Below are 25,250 nucleotides of genomic sequence, written 5' to 3' on the forward strand. Positions count from 1 at the left end.
TAAATAACAACCAAGCCTGTCATTGTAATAAATATCTATCGATAGCTTCTTAGACATGACATGATATTCTTGTCATGATGCTAAATTCTTATTCTTCAGAATTCATCTTTGAGAGATTAGACATTAAGAGCCATAATCTGGGGACCCATTTTTCACAGTGAATTTTCTCACCTAATTCATGCATGACCTGAGTTGTTTAACTTGTACTTCCATTTATGTCTTGTTTGAAAAGCAGAGCATCTCATGACTGAGTGACTTTTATGTCTGGGGGCCTGTGTTTGAGCTGGTGAAGTCAATGATTGAATTCCAGTTGTCTTGAGAGGAAGAAAGAATATGTAGATTTGTACTCCATTTTTGGCGTGCTATCATAGGCGTAGTCAAAACATTTCTTGTTAAGAGAGTCCTTATGGTAAATTTAGGTTCTGATCTACAAAGGGTTTGTGATGTACAAAGAGTTCACTGGATAATGTAAACTGAGAGCAGTAGCCTAAATCCAAACAGAGAAGCAAAAACTTTCATAAATGCTCCTTTCTCAACACATTTTGGCCAAAAATAGATAACAGTTTTTTGAAAAATGTAACAAAAAGAATTAGGTATTGGCATGTCATGTATAGTGGGGTTTACTCTGGATTTAAGTGTCATCTTAGAGTACCTTTGATTAGGATCCTAGGTTGGTAAACTGCTTTTCAGAAATAGGGAATATTTAGCAGGTCCCAAATGATTATGAAAGCTTTGGCATGAAAGCATGTAATGCTTTCATAAGCAAACAATATAATAAATACTGTCTCATTATTTAACCATAAAGTATCTACTAAAGGATTTGTGTTACACTGCCATTAACATATTTTAAGTAAACAGTTTGGAAGGAATATGAAATTGACCATGTGTGTTTACAGTAATATTTGCAAATGAAATACTTTTTACTACTACTGCTTAACCATGTGGAATGGGGAAAAAAATGTTACAGTTATTTGTGTTCTGGCTGCTAAATGGCATGTGTAATTTTTTTAATTTTTTTTTTTTTTTTTTTTTTTTAACAGTACTGTGTACTTAGAATTGTGGTATCTTAGTGCAATTTTCCTGTTGGTTACAAATGACTAAACTACTGTGTGGTTTCCTATCTCAAGTTTTGAGCAGCTAAGTTTAAGCAGAGTTTGCTGAAGATGCTGCTTACCTGCAATATGAGATGCACATTTTCATTCTGGCTTGTTGGAAGTTTTCTGCTTGGTAGTGTAGAATGTATTGACAGCTACATCTTCTGAAACTGGATTCTAAAAGGACTTATATGTCCCAGTAGAAACTACTTTGTTTTTCTGCAATTTTTTTCTGTACCATCTGTAGGATGGTAGATTTCATTGTAGGTCAAATTATGGGTATATTTTATGTGCATAAATGAATATATTAATATATTAGACATATTTAATCCATATTAATAATATTTATTAACCTCTAATACTTTTTTTAAAAGCTATATAGGAAATATCTCAAAAGAGTGAGGTTTCTCAGGACTACTGGTCAAATTCTGATCCCACTGCAGTTACCAAGAATAACTTCATAATATAGGGTTGTGGGAATTCTAACTTTACTAACAATATTCAGCCCTAAAAAAATATTTTTTAACCTCACCTTCTGACTTTGCTACCAGAATTGACCTCAGTCTAGAATGAAATAGATGACATGCTGTCATGTGCCATGTCTCTCAAAATTTTGCAAGTAAATAGGAAGAAAATTGGGATTGAGGTTGGCAAGCCTATTATTGCATTCTGCTAGATCTTGACAGAAATTATTTTAACAATATAAGTGAGCAATGAAAACGAACAGCCAAGTAAGACTTTTTGCATGGAACTATGTCTGCAGTGTATTTTTGGAAATGCCAAATGGATGAAGATGCTGTAATTCATACATTCCTCAGCAGCACAGGTACTCTTTCAATCATACTAACTGTTCTGCATTTAAGTTAATAATATTAATAATAACTGCTTTCAGTCTCTTTTTACACTGAAGGATAGACTGTTTCCATTTCAGATCTAAAGACCTTGCTTGTCCAAAAATTTTTCCCCTCCCCATCGGTTATTTTATTAAAACATTATTTTGTCTGCTAAACATTTAGCCTGCATGCATTTACTTGATACATCTTGGGATCAGAAGCCCAAGAGCTCTGTTAGTGCAGTCATTCATTTTGACTAATCTTATCTTCTGAAGAAGCAGAGTAGGCCAAGAGAGTTGCTTTGCCAATCCAAGCCGCATTGTGTACTCTTTGGGAATACTTTACCTTCTGTTAGTGACTTGTCTAAACAGATTGAATGTGCTTAAATTCAACTTGCCTATGCCTACTTCAAAAGTTGAATTAGAATCCCTACACAGCTTGCATAGTTTACTTGACATTGGTCTAAAATGCTATTAAAGTTATTAAGTTAAAATGTTATACTGAGTTAAAATATTCTCTCTCCTTTTTTTTTTTTAAGCATTTAATAAAACTGTTTTTTAGAAACAAAGAAATCTTAGGCTTTATGTTTGATTTTTGGTCTCCAAATCTAGCTCTCTTTGTGGATCTAATAAGAACAAAATTACGGTCTCCTGCTATAATAGAGAAAATTCTAACGTTTTTTCCATGATTGATATAAAAAAAAAAAACCCACAATTATTGCTCACCTTAAGATGAAGCTTTCTAGGCTTTTTTTTTTTTTTTTTTTTTTTGTAAACAACCTTAGGTAAAATTAGAAATTAATTGTTGTGAAAAACAATTAAAAATTAATGAGGAGTAGGAAAAATTGATTACATAGAAATCATGTGAAAGTAATACATGATATTAATTATGCTTATGTCCCAGTTGTGAACTCACTTACCTGTCAATTTCTAAATCAATGTTTTCCTTTTAAGTAGATGGTGGCCTAGTATTGTGGGAGTCTGTTTAGTCTTCTAAGTTTTACCACTGGCCTGAAAAAAAACCCAGGGAAATAATTTTTCAGCTCTGTTTTTCCATATAGAAATGGATATAATGCTAAAGGTCTCTTTTCTTTTGCTTTTTGAGATGTACAAATGAGCAGCACTGTATAGAAGCTGCTGTTATATGATGAAATGTTTACATGTTTATATGAGTCTAAAAAGACCAGGAAGCTGCAACTGCCTGCACATGCTTCCCCTTCCACTCCAGCCCTGGACTTGTTTTGCAAACAACTGCAAACTCATTTGTATGTGGACGACCCTTAAGCTGTTTTAGTGACTACAGTCTAAGCATTTGTTTGTTTACAATAAATGCATTTATAATACATAAGGAAGGTGAGTTGATAAATATTGACAGCTATTCTAAAAATACACCAATTTAAGGTTCAGATTAGGGCTTGGAAGAAGGAGGTGGGACACGGAAATAACTTGTTAAGAAGTTTTTAGTTGCTTTTGTTGATAAAATGCTTAGCAGCTTTCAAACATAAAAACCTCCCATCTCTGGGTATTTGTGCTTTCTCAGATCTGTTCTCAGTTACCAGAGTTGTTCTCAGATACTGTGGGACAGCTAGAATGGGTATGGCAATCTACATTCTTTTTCTCCACTGGTGTTCTTATCTCCTTTCATTTTAAGCAATTTCAGGAAGAAAAGAAGGAATTGCGATGCTGTGAGCGACTCCATACGAATCCTAGTGGAGGCAGTCTTTTCTGGTATCAACCAGGTGGGCAGCAGGGAGGACATGTGCAAACATTCACAAATTTTGCATTGTCTGTCCATAGGGAGCTGTCTACAGCACAGCAGAAACCTCTGATGTTGCAAAGCAACCAAATAAACATTTAATTTCTTTGGAAGGCTTCAAAACAAGTCAGTATGGATTGAATAATTGTTTAACATGGCAAGACATTCTTTCTTATCCTCAGTCCTGTCTATAAATCTGTCCCCTTGGGCAGGACTTTAATGGAGAATAAACAGGAGCAGTAGGTCTATGACTCAAAAAATCTAAAGTTCCCTGCAAAAGGATCAGTGAGAGTCTTCAACAACATCTGTATCTGGAGACATCTGTGGGTACAATAAACTAAACTACTTGCTGCAGGGCAGGGGCAAGAGAACATAGAGGTATGGGTGGCTTGCAGTAATTCAGATTCATGTGTTCTGGTGAGGTTTTTTCCAGTATTCCTTTTATTCCTGCAGGTAGCTGTGGCTAATATTGTTGCTTATTTGTATTCAAAACAAACCTAAAACAGCTAAACAGCATCTGCCAGAAAATGCATTTTCTCTTCTTTGCTCCCCATCCAAACAGTAGAGCTTATCTTTGAATTTAGCAGCCTCTTTGATGTCTGTTCATTTAGCCAAGTATTTTATAACTCAGGTTAATTGAGGACATGGTCTATGGTTGACTCAAGAGTTGCTTTAATAAGATATGTTTATTAAATTGATTAAAGGACTGATTGTCCCCATAATCGACTATGAGAATGTTGTCTGTGGTATTAGAAATGAATTAACATTCACTCAGCCAAATTAAACATTGTGTATAACAAGTTTTATTTGTGGAGAGTAGTACTGCTGGTTTTTGCATGTGCCTTTTTTTGCTTGCACTAGTGCATATCAGAGGGCAGCAGTTTCTGGATCTCATTAGCTCACAGGGATTCATGGTCCTCTGTTAATCTTTCCATCTGGCAAGTGCTTGGTATGTAGCATCATGGAAGTGCATCAGTGGTGGAAATTGAGCAGGGATTCCCAGCTGTCCACAGCAGAGGGTCAGTGAGCACACCGTGAGCCATCAGAATGTCTGTAGGGTGCTGTCAGCAGGACGTCCGTGAGGATGCTCTGCCCTGCTTTGGTTGTCTAACACGGTGTGGAGTCTCAAATTCACTGTGGGAAGAGGAGTTTTTCATTACTGCTGAATCACGATGTGGAGTTGGTATGAAGAGGAGCTGAGATGCTTCATAAAAAAGGAGAATAAACAGTCTTTCTTGGGACCTTTTGAGACAATTCTGCTCACTTCACCTCCTGCTGAATTTCTGGTTCTTCTTGCGCAAAGTTGTCCTTTTTCAGGGGCTCTCCCTAGCTTTATGATTTTACAGTTTTATAGGAAGCCACAGGTTCCATCCTAGCAAGGAGGCAAAGAATTATTCTAAACTGAAACAGCAGCCATAATTTTCCCTCTCATGAAAACCCAATAATATCCATGAAACTAAAGGCAACCCACAAAAGAAATTATTTGATGGATTTCTTTTTAGCTCTGAATTTATTATTGGCATTAACAAAAATTACCCCACAGAAAGAGGAAGGCAAAATATTTTTGGAAGCTTGAGGAAGTATTGAAGGTGAGATTTCATTTAGAGACATAGGTCTGCCACAGTGGAAGAAAATTCAAAATACAGATAACCCTCCCATCATAACTATGAAGTGCTATGTTGCTTTTCTCCCCAGTAACTCACAATGAGGTTAACGCTTGCTCTCACAGAAGAATTTACCACTGTTTCTTCTTCCATGCAACTTCTCTGTCCTAAGCCAAAATGATTTTCCAAGCACCCAAATGATGAGTTGTTAGTTGTCTGCAGACATATGACTGCAGACAAACTTCAGATCAGAGAAGAAAATTGTTCCACACTGATTATTAGTTTGGTACTGGTCCCAAATTATGGGAGCCAAATTATTAGGCTCAATTATTAAAAATAAAGTTTACCATTGTGTTTACATCTCCCCACTTGACTTACCATGGCAAAGGTTTTACTTTTGACACCAGGAACTCTGTATTAAGAATCACTTGAAGTTTTTATTCAGTAAGATAGAATCAATTTTGTGAAACACTGTAGAATGATCATGTATCATAAATGTACTTCAAAAGTATGAAGAAATACAAGTGGCCAAGATTAAAATATCTCTAACTGGGATATTAAAAAAGAAAAATTGAAAAGCTAACCAGAATTAAAGAAAAAAGCAGACAGCAGACTCTGAAATGGTAATCAGGGGCTTTTGTGTGACTAAGAACTATTGTGAGTTTCTCAGTCAAGCAGAGAATTAGGAGAATTTTACTTTCTACATTTTGAATATTTGCTTGATTAAAAAGAGAGTTTTCAAGTTTATTGTCTTTATATAAAACTAGGGAGAATGTCCATGAGATTCTTCCACTAAGAAATGGTGAAAACTAAGTGACAGATGACTAACAAGATCACAAAGATCTTCCTAAAACAAGAGTGGATTTAAGGACCCTAATGGCACATTCTCAACTCTTCTGCATGCAGAACTCAGGAACTCAAGTAGGACATGCATGGAAACCTCCAATGCCAGAGTTTTGATAGCAGTCACCAACAAGAAAATGTCTCCATTAACTTTTATAACATTTAGGAAGCTGGCAAATGCTAGTATTTCTCATTAGATTTCTCAAAACTGTATGAATAGTATTATTCTACCAAATTGTAGTCTATTCCTCATCTTTTGACAAGGTGAGGCCACAAGGTAACTGCAGAGCCTGAGGGCTTCCTCCCAGTCTGTTCCAAGTAGGATTTGTATAGAGCATTCCCCAGCCTGCCATGTGCATGCCCACAGTGCCTAAAAAGCATATTTCTTGGGTCAAACTCTGGTATCTAAAATATCAGTGCATCACAAATTGGAAAATGCTGGGTTTTTTTTTTAATGTCAACTGTTTCAATAAGCAAATGTATCACAGCCAAAACTTTGCAGACAGTGCAGGTGTTTCCAAATTACTCCAATGTTATAAACATGCTAGGAAGGTAAAGAGGGTCAAATACCACATTTAAGTCTCTACCATTTTTTCCTCACTTACAGTTCTTTGCTTCCCAGTATGACATCCTCTTTGCCACTTGGTGCAGTGTTTTAATATTCCTTTTTTCTGCTTCAGAACTTTTCACACCCAATATTCTTCTCTACCATTATACTAAGCTTCAAATTACTCAGGAAGACTAACAATGCAGACTGGACTGGTATATCTTTTGAAAAACTAAAACCCCTTCCCTTGACTGTCAGAGGTAGAACAGGTAAAGTTTTGAAGAACCACTACCAACTGCCTCTCAAATGTAGTGTTATTATATTTTTGTTATCCCTTTTCCTTGTTTCACTGCATAGCTTTTTTTCTTTAGTGTTTCAACATTTATAGTCCAGATATAATAGCATGGACTATGAGCTCATAAGTGAGCTGCCACTCAGAATTTCCTCTGCCTCGCTATCTATTAAGCACTTAGTTTGTCTTAGAGTCCTCGTGTCTATCAGGTTTAGCTCTGCTGGAAAAGTCATGAGCTTATTATGTCTGAATAGGCTTTAAAATTCATATAATGTAATATGTTCATTTCTTTGAATTCTTGCTATATTATCTTATGTCAGAACAAATCTTTGTAGTCTGTTCTCTATTTTCCAAGATGCTTTAAACTTGATCAAAAAAAACAATGTTAACCCAAAACATTCTTTTGTTCCTTGTTCCTCTGGAACACACATGAGACATATGCTCATTAGTTACAGGAACTAATTTAAATGATAATGTTTTCAAATGGCCAACATCAAATAAACTTAGGGAGTAAACACCAGTGCAACATGGTAAACAAGCTATGAAGTGCAGCTGAGTGTGAAGATTATTATCAAGGGATAGGGTTTGTGAGTACTGGACAAGTAAACCAATACACTTTTGGATAATAATGCAATATGCCAGATTACTTCTCCCTCAGGTCTGCTCTTGCCACTGTTTTTCAGTAATATTGTCTGTTTGGTGCACTCAGTTCCTGAGCCATTGCTGGCTAGTGCAAAGACCATCAAGCTGCATGTGTGTGCATATGCACGTGCACACATTGTCGCTGGTATTTTCTTAGTCACTTTTAGATGTGCACAAAATCCAGAGTAGTCATTTGTTTCATCAAACAGAGGCCACTATACTGCCTGTAAACCAGTGCAGTGAAAGGAAATGAATCTTTTCTCTCTTGGTAGCAAAGATATAAATATTGCTATACTGCTTAATCAGAGGAACTTTTACTGTATTTATCATCTTATTTTAATTTTTTTGTACAGTGTACTTAATAATTAGACACTTAAAAGGATCTATTTATTTACAGTGCTGTGCATGATCTCTGCAATGTCACAATTTGTAGCCAAGTGTAAAAGCATTGGAAGATATTACTGAAGACTTTTATTAGGTTTTTCTTGATATGTGTTTCTTCAGGGTCATAAATCAGAATGTTAACCTAATCCATGGTTTAAATGTTTTTACTTATAGTGGACACTTTTTCTTCCTATCAGTGAGACAAGTGTTTATAAATACATGCATTTATTCATCTCTTTTCATCTGATGAGCTAGTAAGCTTTGAATGCCCAATTATTTAGCATTAGAGGTCATTCTTCCTAAATAAATTTTACAGATTTGTGAGATGCGACTCATGTACTCCAAATGGATTGTGATACATTTGGGGAACAGTTTGAATTTTCAGAGCAATGATGTCATTTTACAGTAACTTGGCCTGAGTAATGCAGAATAGAGGCAGTGGGTCCATGATGAGATTACAGTCTGGGTTTTTTTTCATATGCATTCTGAGTCAAAAATCACTAGCCAGAGTGTGATTAAAATGAGTAATGTACCCAAAATTAGTTCCAAACTCCTTAGTTTCTAATACTTACAGAGTACCCAACTGAGAGAAAAAAAAAATTCTGATTTAAAATTCTGATTTAAATTGGGAATGCAGTGCCAGATACAGAAAAACAGGTTAGGTACCCCTGACAGGCCACACTTCAGCAAGCCACTGTAACTAAACAGCAGCAGTAAATGCTGAGTCAAGTCAGCCCAGGGAAAGAAAGCAAGACTTGCTTTTGCTCAGTTGTGGAGGATTCATCAGCACTCTTCATGTGTGTCTGAGAAGGAGCTCCTTCACATATGTACACCAGCTCAGCCCTGAGCCCCTGGTTGCACCATCTAACATACATGGTTACTTACCTTTCATACAAAAGCGTGTCTCTCCTGTATAGAATTTCCCAAAGAAACTACACCGACCTGTACCGACCTGGTACACACAGATGGTATAAGATGTGGTCCAGGACCAGTGAAGAATTAGTCTAATATCACATGATCTGTTAAAGATAAAAACAGATGTTCCTTGACATTAAAAAGCCAGGTTGCCATCTTTCTAGTTATTGCATTGTTAGGGGCCATTTTTTAACACACTGTTTAAAAATGTGAAAAATGCTTTCAACTTGATATTGGTGAATTTGGAAAGGCATTGCTTACATTTATTTCCATTCTGTATTTGTTTCACAGGGAGACATCCTGATGCTACAGAACTCTGGCTCTAAAGCTGAGAACTGAAAAATTATACCACAGATAATTTTATTAATGTCATGATATATTTCCCAAACTATGCTTCTGTAACTGTGTTGAATAGATGCAATGGCATGGAGTGATAGAAGATATAATAGGTACTTTATCTGTGATGATTTGTACGAAATATGCCTGGCTTGTCTTACTGTGTAAGTCTCTCAAGTCTATAAAACCTTATGTCATGCTATCATCTCTATCCTCTCTAAACAGAATAAAACTAAGTATGTATTTAAATTTGCATGCACCTAACTTCTTATTTTGGAGTAATTTTCCATGCGCATCAAGAGAAAACTTTTTCATTTCTTTTCTTCCTTCTGTTTCTGCCTAGATGAAATGACTAAATTCTGTTCTTTTTTAAGAGCAAATCTAAAGAGACGTTGCTAATCCAAAGAACCGATGAGTCAAAATATAGTCTTATTAACAGGTTGTAGAATTCTAAGAACACAGATAGCTCTTAGTAGCCTGGATTTGGTCTTAAAAATATTAGTATTTTTAATGAACTAAGTGAATCACTAGGGTACTAATCATATAATAGTATATCTGATCAGCACAGCATGGATCAGACTAGAAAACCCTGGCATTGGAAATCCTGTAGACCTAATTACTTAATATTACTAATGCAAGCCATCACATTTAATATAAAAATTTGTAAAGAGTAAAACCAAACATCAGGGAAGGGACTGCTTCTTTAATATCCATGGGTCCTTTTTGTATACAGCCTTGTTGTCTCCACAGACCATCTGAAAATGTTTTGGCAAACACTGAATTTTACCTGATCTACAATACCAAGATTGTTCCATTTGATAAAGTCACCAATATCTAAACTGTAGTTCACGGTGTTAAAACTTAGCTTGCTGTTCTTTAGCACTTATGCATTGGGGATTGTCAATTCTTGTTTTAGATCTCAAAGGGGTGGATGTTTCTTGGTTTTTTTTTTTCATTATGGAAAGACCTCACACTTCTTGTTCTGTATCTACTGAGCTTAGACAATACTGAGCTCTGCTTAGAAAGCAAATTACAGTGCTTTTAATTTGGAACATTCCTTTTGCATAGGTGTGTGTCAAAAAGATACAGATCAGGATCAAGCAAAGAGGAACAGTTTGTATTTTAAAATGGATTTTTTTTTCACATGAAGAATGACTTTTTTTGTTATTTTTTGTGGTTTTGGTGGAGTCCAAAAACTCCTGATGGACAATGCAGTCCATATTTTTTTCTGTGTTAACTCTTCTGGGGGTGACAGGGCAGTAATGCTTGCCCTGCATTGCTCAGTGATAAATGGTTTCAGTTCATTAGGCAAGATTCCTTTGCTCCAAGTGCTGCAAACCAAAGAAAGTCAGTCCTCAGTCACTATGGAGATGTTTGTTCACCTTGTTCCTCATTCATTCTGACTATGAAAAATAAGTCTGCTTGAGCGTACACAGCAGTGTAATTGATTCTATGGAGCAGCTGTCATAGGAGTTTTGCTATAAGAAATCATATTAGCCTTCCTTTTAAACTTGTTCAAGGTAATAAATCATTGTTGACATTCACAATTCATATAATAAAAATATCTTTTTAAAAAAAAACCTCACACACAATATGGAGCTCAGCAAATAATTAATTTCAAATGTTTATCGTGCAAATTATGTCCATTTTTAATAGTGACTTACAAAGGGGAGGAAGGAATCTTAGTTTCTTACTTTTATATTCCTCTTTATCTTTATAGACTATCTAAAAATCAAGGAGAAGGTTTTTTTCTTTTCTAAGCAAGATTAAGCACAAGTTACTGTAAAAGTTTTTATTATTAATAATATTTTTATATCATTATTTTAATGTGATAATAGGTGTGGTGTTTTTTCTGGCAACCGTTATCAATGCTGCAAAAAAAAAGGTCACTTCCTGGAAACACTAGCTCTTTCAGTGACTGAATAGAAGGAATTTTCAGTTTTGCTGTTCTCAATTAGTGTGAATGCATTTAAACACATCTGTAGGTGTGTTTATTCTGAGGTGTGGAGGTAGAGCCTACAGTGAAATATGCTTTTCAGAAACTTACAGAATACCCCATGACAGTGCTGGATCTTTGTTGGAGCCATTTTTTATTTAATTATTTCAGCTGAAAACATCCTTTCTGTTTCCATAAACAGTGTTAATCTAGAAGGAGTCAGCTGGAATTAGCCTCCATTTAAAAGTCAGGTCCCTTTGGTAAAGACTGCAGAATATTTTTTTCAGTGAGAGATACTGACCTCTTAAATGTTCTTCACAGTAGTCACAGGCTTGCATAAGTGGCAATAAGCAAATGGCAGAGGCAGTGGAAAGATAGAACTTCTCTTTTGTGGAAATACATGGGGGCCACTGAAGAAACTGGGCTACACTGATCTTCAGGATATATAGTAAGGGTTGAGGAGGGCATTGTGGAATATCTTCTAGAGTAAACTGCAAATAAATATTGCTTTAAAATAAATTAGAGATGGAGCACAGCCCAAATGAAAAACAACTATTTTTTGTGTCTTTAAGTATGTACTTCACATGACTATGCAGTTTTTGGTTTTATTTCCAGTTTCCCAACTGTATCTCATAACTAAGCCACAGGGGCTGGGTGCAACATGTTTTTACCGATCCAGCTAGAGCACAGGAAAAAGTCATAGGGTTCATGGAATCTAATTACATCCTTATAGTTGCTTGTTGTGGTCAAATATGAGGCTAAGTAGGACTACATTGCAATGCGGCTGTCCAAAATGGAACAAGATTTGTTCTCTTTAGAACTGGTCATTGTCAAGTAAACCCATTTAACTTGCTGCTTCAATGTAGTACAACATGGTAACATTTTACAGTAAGTGCCTGCCTGGATGAAATGGAAACTAATGGCCCATTAGTACTGTCATGTCTAAACCCCAAGAGGAGTGTAATTTTTTTTGTTCATTTGATTAGGCTCAATTTACATCAAAATCTAACTGTGAATAATTTACATTTTCCATAAACACTTTTGATAGTCTTCGTATTTTATTTAAATTACATGAATAACCAAATGCCTTAATTCTGTACACATCAAAACACATAAATGCCCCTGCTTCTTGAAAAGTTCCCACTGATTCAAACCTCTGTTATAATGTGCCTCTGACTATACAGTGCCGTAAACTGTCTTGTAGCTGATTTAAACACTCTACCTTTCTTTGGGCTGCACTTTCTAAAAATACTTTTGACACCAGGCTGTTAAGTTTAGGATTGTAAAGAGGGTGGAGTGACTCATTGAAAGTCTAATTCTATCCATTATAATCTTGCCTCCCAGTTTATACTATTTTAGAAGTGTTATTTGATCTGGAAGATCATTCTGTAACCTTCAGATTACTACAGGGTGCCTTCTGCAGAAAAGGAATTACCAATGCATTAAATTTGAATTAGCTTTGAGAAATCATGCAGATGTATGCACAGAACATTACAGTAATGCTGTCTCCAAGGCACAGCAGAATTGCCTTTATGCAGTTTTAAAGAATCACTTGAGCAACCCTTAAATTGCACACATGATGAAGCTGAGCCAGCATCTTTACTTTAAAAAAAAACAAAACAAAAACAAAAACATGCATATACACGTACACAGAGCAAATGTAGCTTTGAGAGTTGTCTTTCAGGGAAATCTGATCACAAACGGACTGCTGCTGAGTGGGCCATTTGGGCTCAGACCTGTCATATATGAGAGCACTACTGCACATACTGCAGAAGTGTCACTTAGACTAATGATTATGAATTATGCAGAGGGTCACATCCGCTTAGTTACAAGTCATTTCCACAGTTTTCCTCTAGACTGCCTAGCCTAGTTTCATTTTTTTCCCCTTTTAGTGCTGCTAGCAAATAACACACAGAATGAATGCCAAGACCTTCATTTATTGACATTTTATTTTTCTCCCATAACTTCAAGTCGGTAAAATGACTGAACAGTTAGGGTGGGGGAAGGAAGCCAGCTGCTGTTGGTGGATTAGGAAAAAGCTTCCTTCAGTTCAGTACGTCATTTAGCAAAGTAGGACAGTAGAAAGCTGTAGAAACTGTGTGTTTTGCTGCAGGCTTTGGATCTCGAGCATTTATGTCAAAAACATCAGTTCTGTACCTTTCTGATTTGGATAAAAGGCTATAGTTTGATATATTTTAGAAAAGCATTGACATTTTAGAACCACTAACCTGACAGCACCGGGGTGTGTGACCTTCCCCTGCGTTAGTGCTAACCAGAAAATCTGCTGCACAGATGAGTAGGAGTGCCAAGCATGGTTCATGAAGATGCTGTGGAGCAGGATGTCTGATATGTATGGCAAATACATTCTCTGGTGTGGCTGGGTATACCTTGTGCATCCTTGACACTGAATGGGATCACATCATGTTTGGAGGGCAGCAGCTAAGCAGCAAGCTCTGGCAGCCAGGAAGATGGCAGAGTGCTTAGAGAAGAGTGTGTGGAAGGATGTTTTCCTGCCCAGGGACTTTGCCTTTCTCCCACTGATGCTGGGTACTAGGGGGAAGGCTAGCTAGCAGTGTTCAGCTCCAGGAGGTTCCTCCCTCACAAGCCCTGTTAGCTAGAAGGATACCTGCTTTTCTTAAAATGAATATGCCTCTTTCTAGCCTTTCTTTAAAAGTTAGTTAATGTAGTAGAAAGTGTAGTTCATCCCTTAGCATTATGGAAAGTGCCTCAAACTGTAACACTTTGACTGTAACGCTTTGACTGTAATACTTTTCTGTAAGTATCTACTGGTCTTGTTTTCCATTAGAACTTGAGAAAAATTGTTCAAGACGTGTAAGTGTTTCTGTCTGTACCATGCATTCAGGAAAGAGAAAAACAGGGAAATGTGGTCATGTTTAATATTAATACATGGGAACATAATGTTCCATAGTACTCTAGGAAAAGCTCTGTCTTGCAAGAGTGTCTAAAAAGTAAGTTATATTTGATTTATAAGATACCTATACTCTCTGATGTCAAAACACTGGGGAAAAAAAAGTTAAGTAAATTAATTAATCTCAAAGCCAAGTCAATCAAATGGCTTCTACTCTTCCTGTACAAGGAAACTGTCTCTTCCATCAGCAAATGCTTGCACTAACATTTAAATTTTGCATTGTGTGCTCAGGGTTAATAAATTTGGGCTTTCTGCAAAGAGAATAAGGAGTACCTGAAACCCTCCTATATGTAAATGTGAGGGCTACTAGTTTGAATAGCCCACATAATGCTAAATGTCAGGACAGAACAAGAAGCTTGCAGCAGCTTTTCATCTGCCTGTCCTAAGAAAGCTAAAAAAATAAATAAACACTGTTTACCTCTTTGGGAACATCATCTGGACCTTTTTTAAGAAGACTTACTGGGCACAATATTAAAAATGCAGCAAAACACTCTTCTAAACCCTGTTCATACTGACTGACAGAACGTGCTTTATCCAGAAAATACTTTTCATTTCCATCCTGGATTTTTTTTTTTGACTGAGGAGTTTATTCCCAGATGAGATTCAGGTCAAATGAATGGGAATACTACTGGCATGCTGAAAATATTACATATTCAGGTTATGGGGTGACAAAAAACATATGTGAAAGCATATAGCACGTAGAAAGGGATGGTGTGGTTCTATTTATTTCCAGTAAGAGTGACAACAATCAGGAGACCTTGCCCCCCGCCCCGAGGACGGATGTTCATTGAAAGCAAAAGATTTGTATTCTATTTTTATGCGCACTGACTCTTTGATGCTGTGTTTATATTAGGGTATGAATCATGGTTATCCATGGTTATTCCAAGGGACTCCACTATGCTGATATTCTGGTCAAGGAAGTTAAATCAAACAATTATCAGCATTTGGCTGTAAATTTGAAAGGAAATCTATTTTTAAATAAAAATAGTAAGTGTCATCATGGTAAAATACAGCATGTGTGTATATGTACATAAATATAGAAAGAGCTTACTAGAAATCCCTTAACCATTATTGTCGATGTGACTTCTTTATGTGTGGTCAGATCATTCTGTGACTTGATACTGTGCTCTCCTTCACTGATACAATACAGAACTTGAAATATGAAAGAAAAACAGATGTCATCCTTCCCTTCTCTTGATGGCAGAGAAATGACCCGTGCATGTAGTGTAGCAGATTGCTTTGATCCATAGTGGAAGCAGACCATTATAAAGTAATCTACTGAAGTGTTAACATTGGTTTTTAAGTGTGCTTTGGGTTTTCTGACTTCTTTACTGGAAACCAGATACTGTGTTGATGCCTAAAGATCTGAAGTCCTCATCAGCATATCTGCCTAGGAGAGGGGCCCCTCCTTTCCCTTCCAGCCAAGTTCAAGGATTGGGAAGAAATTTGAATGAACAGTAGGGCTGAACCAGCCTTTAGCACTGAGGACAGAGCAGCACCTGCTCAACTGCCTCAGACCTCCCATTGCTGGAGCGACCTTGTCAGTGCTGCTGAGTGGACGTAACCTCCCTCCACCGCCTGCAAGGCCTCTGCCACCCTTCAGCCCCTGGCCGCTCTCTGGTGCTCCTTGGGTCCGTGACACAGCGCCTGCTCCTTCAGGGCACAGAGGGAGGGCGGCTGGCCTGGGTCGCTCCCAGGGGCACGGGGGAGCAGGTGGGCACAGCAGCTGGGGAGCCGTCCCAGACAGCGGCAGGTGGATGGAGCAGCAGGGGGGAAACACCAGATGGGCAGCAGGTGGAGAGGGCAGCAGGAGGGCAACACCACTTTGTACTCAACTTGACATTAATTACACTTGTTGGAATCCTGCATAGCTCTCAAGACCTTTTTTTAGGTGTTAAATTACAAATTATATTTGTTTAGATTCTGGAAATAGCTTCCCCTAAGACTTGGGAGGTGGTTGGAGAGGAGGGGGTAGAAAGACAGTCTTCTTCCGTCCTTAAGCTATGCAGCTTGACTGGACTTTATGGGCAGGTATGAGCTGGCAGTTGGTTAATTTGCCCCTACCCATCTATGACCTCTAAGAAAAGCCCTTAGAGGCGTTAAAATGTTGCTGGCTTTCTCAATAACTCTATTGTGTGGAGTTCTGCATTGTGGTGTTTGCTGAGGTGCCCAGATGTTTATAATTAATTTAGTCTGAATACTTCTAATTACTCCTTCCTATCTACATTTTCTTGCATTTGTCAACTTCATATGTAAGTAGCCCTGCTACCTATTCATTTAGTTTTGTAAGGTCCCTTTGGACCTTCTTAACCTTCTTTAGTGATGACTAATCTAGATAATTGTGCTGTCTGTGATTTTTTTCCCAGAGCATTAATAAAGACAACAGAGTCTTATCCCAAGTACAGAAACATCATGAAGAAACCCATTGCAAACCTGTCACGATGAAAACTGACCATTAGCCTCTCTCTCTTTTTTTTTTTTTTTCCCTTTTTTTTGTCTGTTAACTGATTTCTGATCTTTGGCAGTATTTTAACCCTTTGGTCTTTGCCATTTGAATTTCTCAAGTCTCTTGTTAAGGTATTTTGTTAAAGTCTTTTTCAAAGTCCAAATAAATTATATCTATAGCAACTACATTATTGCTGTTCTCAAAGAAATCTTTTAGATGAGAGGGATGGATTTTCCGTTCTAGAAAGTGATTTCCTGCAACATATCTTGCTCAACTATCTGTCCTATAATTTCAGTTACTTTTAATTGCTTCCTATTGGTTTTCCTGATCTGAATTAAAATGTAGTATGTAACTCAGGGCTTTTTTTGAAGTGCCTATTCATGAGTCCTTCTAACACTTGGATCTACAGTTTCAAACTTCTTACTCCTCAGTCCCACTCCTTGAAGCCTTCTGCTATTGGCAAAAATACATTTCAGATAGCTGTTTTAGTCTCTTCTGCTTGTTGTTCTCGCCAGAGGAAAGTAGAAAGCTTAAGAAAAATTAATACACTTACAACATTCACTGGTCACAGATACAGCTATCTGCTAGAAGAACAATCCTCTGACAGTATGAAGAAATTATAAGATAAGGCTCATATCCAGAAGGATCTCACCCTTCTAGGCATCCTTTGTTGCTTATACATGACCTTGCAGTATTGGCTTCTGTCTTTTTGTATTCCAAAGGTACCAAACAGAGAAGGAGCTCCTACATTCTCCTGTGCTACTGGCTACATTCAAGGTCAGATTTCTTCATTTTGTGGCATTTGGTCCACACACTGGAGCGCACTAAAAAGTACAGAGCTTCCTGGGTGAGACTTTCTAAATGGACAGGTTGCTGCAAGGTCTATTTAGAGAGCAGAATAAACAGGGAAAACTGATGGAATGAAGAAACGGGGGAGGAAATGTACAGATATTATTTCTGTCTGCCCTGAAAGGGAAGTGAATTCTGCCTGTCCAATTCCCTCTGCCACTCCAGGGTCAAAACACAAGGCCTTGAATAGTAGGTAATAAGGGGGAACCTATAGGAGCTCTCAGAAAGCACAGAGCATGAAAGGTTTGCAGCATCCTTTTTCTAATCCTTCTTTCCCACTGTTCTTGCTCCCAGTTGTTAAGCTACAATGGATACAATGCATTGCACTGCACTGTTCCTAAAAATTGGAGAATTTGAAGGAGAAAAAAAGAAAAACCCTCATCGGGTTCCATGTGAACCTTTCCTCTTTCCCACTGAAGATGATCCATTTGCCTTTACCTTAGAGGGACAGCTTTTGACCTGAAGCACTGTATTTTTTCCATTTGTCTTCTGTAAAAGCTATGCTGCATTTTTTAATGCTTTCCCCCTGCCCCAAATCAATACTTTATGATCTGAGCTGAATAGTTGTGATCCCTTTCTTTCTGAAACAATTTGGAAAAGACAGGTCTCACAGTTTTGCTCAGATTTCATTTGTGTGTAACAGATGGATGGATCCAATTTTCTAATACAGCACATCCCTTTTATTAAGACCATTAAAAATGAAACCTGTTTGCAGCTGGTGTTGCTTGACAGAAGATATAGTAGGAGTATCTAAGTTTGCTTTCTTGGCTTGTACAATCTGAACATGACCCAGTTAGCGTTTCCAAAGTATTTTCATCCAAAGGTTTCAAAAGCTTTACAAACTAAGCCTCATAGCTCTGTAAGTTAGATCATGTCAGTGCAACCATTCAGCAGTTTAACTGTAAACACAGCATCACATTTTAGGATATCAAATAAGTCTATATTCCACATTCCAAATAAGTCTATAAACCACAACACCAGTAGACTTAAGTGCTCTGAAAAGATACATATTTGGGAAGGAAAGTGGTGAGAATGAGGAATAACTCCTCACAGGAATACAAAAACTACAGCTACTACCAAAATTTCAGCCCTTCAATGGACTTTGCAGATTTCTGGATCTGCTGTTCATCCCCACATGCATAAACAAGCTGTTTTATTCCTCCTGTTCCTGTTTGCATAAGGACTGACCATAAGAGGCACCCTGATGTGTTTCATTAGGCAGGTGGACCTTAGGGATAGCAGAAAATCACCCAAATGCTTTGGCATTGGCTACCAATGCTATCTCTAATGTCTCACTTGATAAAAAAGACAAGTCTAAAACACTCAGTAATGTTTCTGCAATTACACTGCAATTTCATCTTCCTGCAGGCAGGAGACAAGGGGTCACTACTAATGGTTAGGAGCCAAAATGGCACATTTATGTGCAAGTAATTCAGGCACCAGTTGAACCTTGTACAAAATCAAGCACATTTCTAGTGCCAAAATCAGTAACTGTGCTTGGGCCCTGTGCTGTCTGTGCTGCCCATGCTGGCAGGAACTCTTTTTTGTGTTTGGATCTGCTTTGGGGTTTGCAGCCAGCGTGTTCAGCAGTTTCCACACCTCTTTCTCACTGCACTTGGGCTAATTGTGGGTATGTGAAGCACATGTGCATCAGTGGGAGCACAAAGCAGGAAGGTCAAGGACTGTTCACCTGCAACCTGCGGTGGTTCCTCAGTAAAGTTAATTTACAAAGGCTCTGTACTCATGGCCCCTATCCCTCTAAGCCTTGATGAGGTATTTGATTAATGGTTCTGGAAGTCAAACACAAGGAGTGCCCCCTCAGCTTTGAAGGTCACAGGTAAATCCTGGCCTTATTCTGACTCCAATAACTCATTTATCTAAATGCCACATCTAAGTCATAACCACTCATCAGAGTGGTGACTAGGTAGTGCAGCAATTTCTATTGAAACATAGAGCACCATGTGATAAATTACATCTGCAAGATTTGTTTCATATGTCAAGCACATATTACTTCTACATTAAATGCTAAAACATGCCTTATTTAGTCAAAAGTAAGGAGAATGCTGTAATTTATAATCATCTTGAAGCATACTGCAGTGAAAATGAAAGCAGACTATTAAAATTTAATGCCTGTTTGGCGGAGTAGCACATTTCTGGCCACGTTTGATGCAGCGTCGTTTTCTTACACCATTGTGTATGCACAAAAAGTCAGCTTGTGTTTGCCAACGTTTGTGGAAACTAATTGAAAAAAATGATTTAGCTGTTAAAAGCTGACATCAGGCTGGAAAATTATTGTCAGTACAGACACTGATGGCAGTGGCTCCTTTCTCCTCCTCTCACCCCCATCCGCTTGCTTTTAACAATTGTCTGTTGTTCTTCAACCAGCTCCCTGCAGTACACTTGCTAGCAAATATTCATTGGGGTGTCATCTCTGTTTAAAGTCTCGTCCTACACACCTATTCATCTGTGCTAAGTGAACAGCAGCATCAGCTCAAATTAAGCTGGCATGAAAACAGCCACTGTTAATAATTTCTGCTGTGATTCAGCTTAGCTTTGGATAACAGGTGAAGATGTTTCATAACGGAGGCAATTACAGCTCTCTAAGCTCTTTCCGGCTGCCTGTTTAATCAGAGGAACAGAGTGCGGTAGCTGCTGAAGCATGTGGCATGGCTGGGCCCAGCCTCCATCAGACCACATTTGTTATCTGTCGGATTGAGCAGGCTGCCTGTCAGGGGCAGATGCTGGGTGCAGTGATTAGCATGCAAAGTGCTTGGAAGGGCTGAGGTGAGGGGGTGGAAGTCAGCGCACTTCATCTGAACTTGCTGCAGACCTCTCCCACCAGATAAAGTCTTCTAGACCACCATTTCTTTGGTTGGAATGCAAATTTGTATAAGGATGCATAGGTGTGTCCAGGCATCGCATGTGCACATGCATCGATGTCATGTGTACTATATGTAAATAAAAATAAGATTACAGGAAGTGCAGAGCTCTATTTCACAAATGAGGCAAAATCATGCTTGCAGAACAGTAACAATTGCTGAACTTCTGAGATGATAATCAGGTCTGCTAAAGCAGTAACCATTTAACATCTGCTCATTAAGATGCAGATGAAGGAGTAAGATGGGTGGAAATTAATAACTAGCAAAACACAAATGAAGCCTGTACTTTCATATGAGAAATGTTATGCTACTGTGATGGATTTTTAGCAATTTTTTTTTTTAATTAAAGAACAATGTATTTCCATCTACTGAATCTCTATTGTTCTATTATTTAAGTTATCTTTCATGTCAGTGCCACATGGTTTGAAGTATATTAAAACATAGTCATATACTTAATTGTGTGGATTTGCAGATGGTTCATTTCCAGCCAAATATTTTTTCCTTATAGCTCAAAAGAAAATCTCTAGCAGCCTAAATTGATTTTTTATACATTATGATTTCCAGAAATGTACTTCTTAATGGGTTTTGATGTGCCTAAAGGCATGAATCTTGAACTACTTTCTTAAAAATGTGTTAGGGAGAAACTGAAAAATGTGTTGTGGGTTGGTTTTTCTGGTATCCTTTTTTCTTTCCCAGTTGCAAATAGTGAATTTCAATTGTGTACGTCAACCTACCTTTATGTATTGCTGTAGTGTTTTCTTGAGCACTTCTAATCATGAAAATATAACAATGTATATTTCAGAAGTGCTTGATCACATTTCCACCATATGTGCAAAATGTGTAGTGATACTGATTTCCAGAAACAAAAGACATGTCTCCTTCTGTTTCAAAGAACAACCTTAGTTGCTTTGAAATACTCGAGGTTTATCTCTTACAGAAGGTAGCGCTGAGATTGACCTATTTCCATATTCCATTTTTTTTCCAAATGTGACATTGAAGGATTGTCCTTTCAATTAAGGGAAAATATTTTCGCAATTATTTTTGAGTGCCTGAAAGATGAAATTGGTTGTGAGCTTGTATCCATATTCAAATTCTAATCTCCCCAACCAGTAATTGTTTTATTCAGTTCTGACAGTGCTCTATCTATTGTCATCTTGGACTATATTCTGCATACTGTCTCTTCCCCTGACAATTACCGCTGTTCCTTATCCCTGCAGCCTTTAAAAGCTCTGTGTAACATTAGCCTATCTAGCCTAGTGAAAATGTCTTTACAGATTAGTGTAATGTTAATACTACTGGCTCCCTGCTCTTGACCTGAAGTGGAATATATTGCACTGCTGGAGCAGATGGAATCAGGGCTTCACTGGGAAGTGGAGATTGTCTGGCTGCCGGCCAGGAGCGTAGCACTGGCGGTGGCAGCCGCAGCCCCCACCACCGGGAGCTGGAGCCTCTCTCCGCCCCTGCAAAGCCGAGACGGGGGGGTGAGCATCACTTGTGTTTGCTTTGGATCAAAAATACGTTTAAGGTTGCTCATCCATGGATGTTTACTCACCATTCTAGGAGGAGATGAATCTTTCTGTGAAAATGGAAACATCTTTAGGTTTTTAGATTTCGGGTGGGGGTTTTTTTAACGGAAAACATGAGACAAAAGTAGTATAAAACACAGAAAACAAAGTTGTGAACTCCTAATAACCTTCCGAATGAATGTAGATTGGGTCATAAGAACAATTTAGTGTAATGTTCCTATTGCTTTTAATGAATAAAATATACTGCTTTTCCTTTGTTTTTGTTTTGTCTTTTTACCAAAACATTATGATATCCCAAAGAAAAGTATTTCCCTAAAATATTTACTTTTAGACCTCCTTTGAAGCTCATGTGATGCTAAAAAATAGGAATGGATGGAGGATTAGGATGGACACATATTCTGCTGCATGTTGTGTGTCGTTCAGAGATTAAATACATTAATCACAACATGTGTACTCTATTATTATTACACCAGACAAACCTTTCACTGAACATCCATATTAAATCTGTCACCGTGGATTTCTACCTTCGCCCCTCCCCCCCCCCCCCCCCCCAAAATCATATTTTTCTCTCAAGTACTGTATTTCCCTAGCGGTAAAACATATGCTGTTTTCTGCCTAAGTAGATGGATAATGTAAGCTGTGATGTGGAAAGTATTTTTTCTTATAATTTTCTTTTAGAGGGTGTAGTTATAGTAACATATATGTGCTTTTATCTGTGATAAGAACTACCATCTGGTAGCTAAATGTGCACAGCTTATTGCTTAAAGTGCTTATACACATTGTGAAAACACACAGCTTTTGTGTATGTTAGGATACTGCCTATATGTATTATTAATAAACCTACATATTAGTTATTTGAATATGTCAAATGATTGTAAAATAGAAGAGTGATTCAAGACAAGAAGGCTGAGGACTGGTGCATTGCCAGATGACTATTTATTCCAGCAGTTCTATCGTGACCTTTTAATATCACATTATTTGCAACTTCTTCCAGATGATAATTGTTTGAGGGAGAAAATGGAGCCTCTTTGACAAAGGAAAAGGCCTTTGTTATATTCAAGGATCTGAAGCTTTCATCCTTGGTATACCAATTCACAGAGATGTGTGCTGAACGTGTACGAGCAGCAAGAGAGACAGAACATATAAATTTGAGTTACTTTGACCTTTAATCCAGGAGACCAAGAAGTGAAATGCACTAGGAAGGCTGGTTTGTTGCTGTCTGGAGACTGATAAGCTGTAATAAAGGTGCACTCTGTTGCAATTCATCTAAAGCTTCCATTGCTATCATCCTCTTTTTTCGATTTTTGTTACCTCAAGTACTTATCTAAATCCCTTTCAATGCCAGCTTGAATGCACTTTGTATTCTCTCCAACTGTGACTGGTGCTGTCTGTGTGTGTCAGTGTGCTTCAGCATACACTCTTTCCCCTTGTTTGACAAGAGCCAGTGCCAACACCTAATTAAGGATAAGCCGTGGAGCTCTCTGCTCTATCTTTGTCAACCGTTATGTTCCCAGCTTTCTGCCTAGTTGAGCTTTTATGACAAGAGCAACATTTCGGGTTCAGCCTACTTCTGGCCTCTTGGTTCCCCACGTGAGAACTAAATCTAACTTAACTCAGCAGTTGATTTTAGAAACATTTATGGTAACTAAATCCACAAATCTCTTCTGTCTCTTTCTGAAGTACGTGCGTTTCTACATATGTCTGTTTCTTCACATCTATTTAACTAGATATGAATGCACATGTATAACTGAAAATAAATTGGACATTTTTCAGATTTCCTTTCATCTGGCTCCCTCCCCTCCCCCAGACTGTTTCCTAGGAGATGATTAGGGGGGTTGGGACGGTATTTTTCTTTTGCAAATAATGTATCTAAAAATCTACCAGGAGCCTAACTTAGCAGAACAATAAACCACTAGTTCAGACTCCTGACGAGCTGTTTTAAGCATTTTGTCTCAATGATACAGACATATTTAGGTCACATTTCAACAAACATTTCAAAAGGTTAAACATTCAATAAACTTGAAAATCAGATTAATATGACTGATAGGTGACTACCAGACAGCCAATTAAATGAGTGCATGCAACAATTTTGTGGGGAGATTTAAGTATATGTCCATCTGCATAACCAAGTTAAATTACTTCAGAGAGCAGATTTAATTTTCTTTTTCTTTTTTTCCTGCATCCAAATCCTTGCATCCAAATTCCAAACTGAATTTTACGTAAGCCTGCATAGCTTGCCAGGCACATGGCAAAGTTGCAATGGAGATACACTGGCGTAGCTCAGAACAGAACTTGATTTACTTGTCAAGTGATAAAAATTACTGAAACTTCTAGAAGAAAATCCTGACTGCATAATGAGATTATGTATGTATTAAATACAGTTATGTATGTATTAAATACATACATAACTGAAGGCAAAAAATGTGATTACTGGCTTCAGTATTTGAGATCCTATGTCTTGTGTTGTTAGTCTGATAGGAAATGGAGGGAATTTGAGTGTGAATTTCTATTAGCAAGTCCTGACTCTTAAATCTCTGCTAATTCTAACTGAAAATCCCACCTGTTGTGACAAGGGTTATCTGAAAAACTACTTATGACATTCAGGTCACATATAAACAGTTAACAGAGTCTGGACAGCCCTTCCCAGCTATGCTTCACAATCTGGCCGGCTCTTACTCTTGAAAGCTGTTTAGGACCAATTTCCTTTGCAACTATGAGTTCATCCCGTCCTTAAATCTGCCAGTTAGTCCTACTTTTGTTCACCAACCTTACTTTGTCATTACATTGGGAAGGAAGAGAAAGAGGTTGTCAGGAAACTAATCCTCTGCACAGCTCCTAGCTGTCTTCATGAAATCACTTTGCATTTGTATTGAGCTGTTCCATAGCTGATTGCTGGGACACTAGAGCAAAAAAGACAGGAATATTTTTGACCAACAGTGAATAAAATCATGCCACTAACATACATCTCTGCTGTATTTCATAAAGTGCATGAAGACGTTGTCTTGGCATTGATGTAGACTATGATAAAACTAGCCTAAACACTTCAATTGCTCAGGTATGACAATGAATGCAGTGTATTTTAGTGGGTTACTCTCTGCATTAAAAGCAATATTTCCTGAGGAGCAAGTCGGTGGAAAAGCTGTTTAGAAACCAGAGGAGAACAGAGAGAGTACACTTTACTCATTATTTTAATCTTGCATTTATTTGTTTATTTTATGGCAAGCAGCTCCCCAGCCAAAACAGCTGGAGGCTGCAAGTTAAAACCTGGTAATGAAAGAGATCATAATGGGCAGACATGCACTTTGTGTGTTCCAGAGAAAAATTGATTTGATTTGGCTAGCTTATGAGCCTTGGAAAATCGCTCTTCATGTGAGCTCAGTACATTTAACAATGATAGTAAAATTAGTTTCAATCATGTTAAATTCTGGAAGTAACATAAA

Source organism: Strix aluco, chromosome Z (genome assembly GCF_031877795.1).
Source record: "Strix aluco isolate bStrAlu1 chromosome Z, bStrAlu1.hap1, whole genome shotgun sequence".
In the NCBI taxonomy this organism is placed as follows: Eukaryota; Metazoa; Chordata; class Aves; order Strigiformes; family Strigidae; genus Strix; species Strix aluco.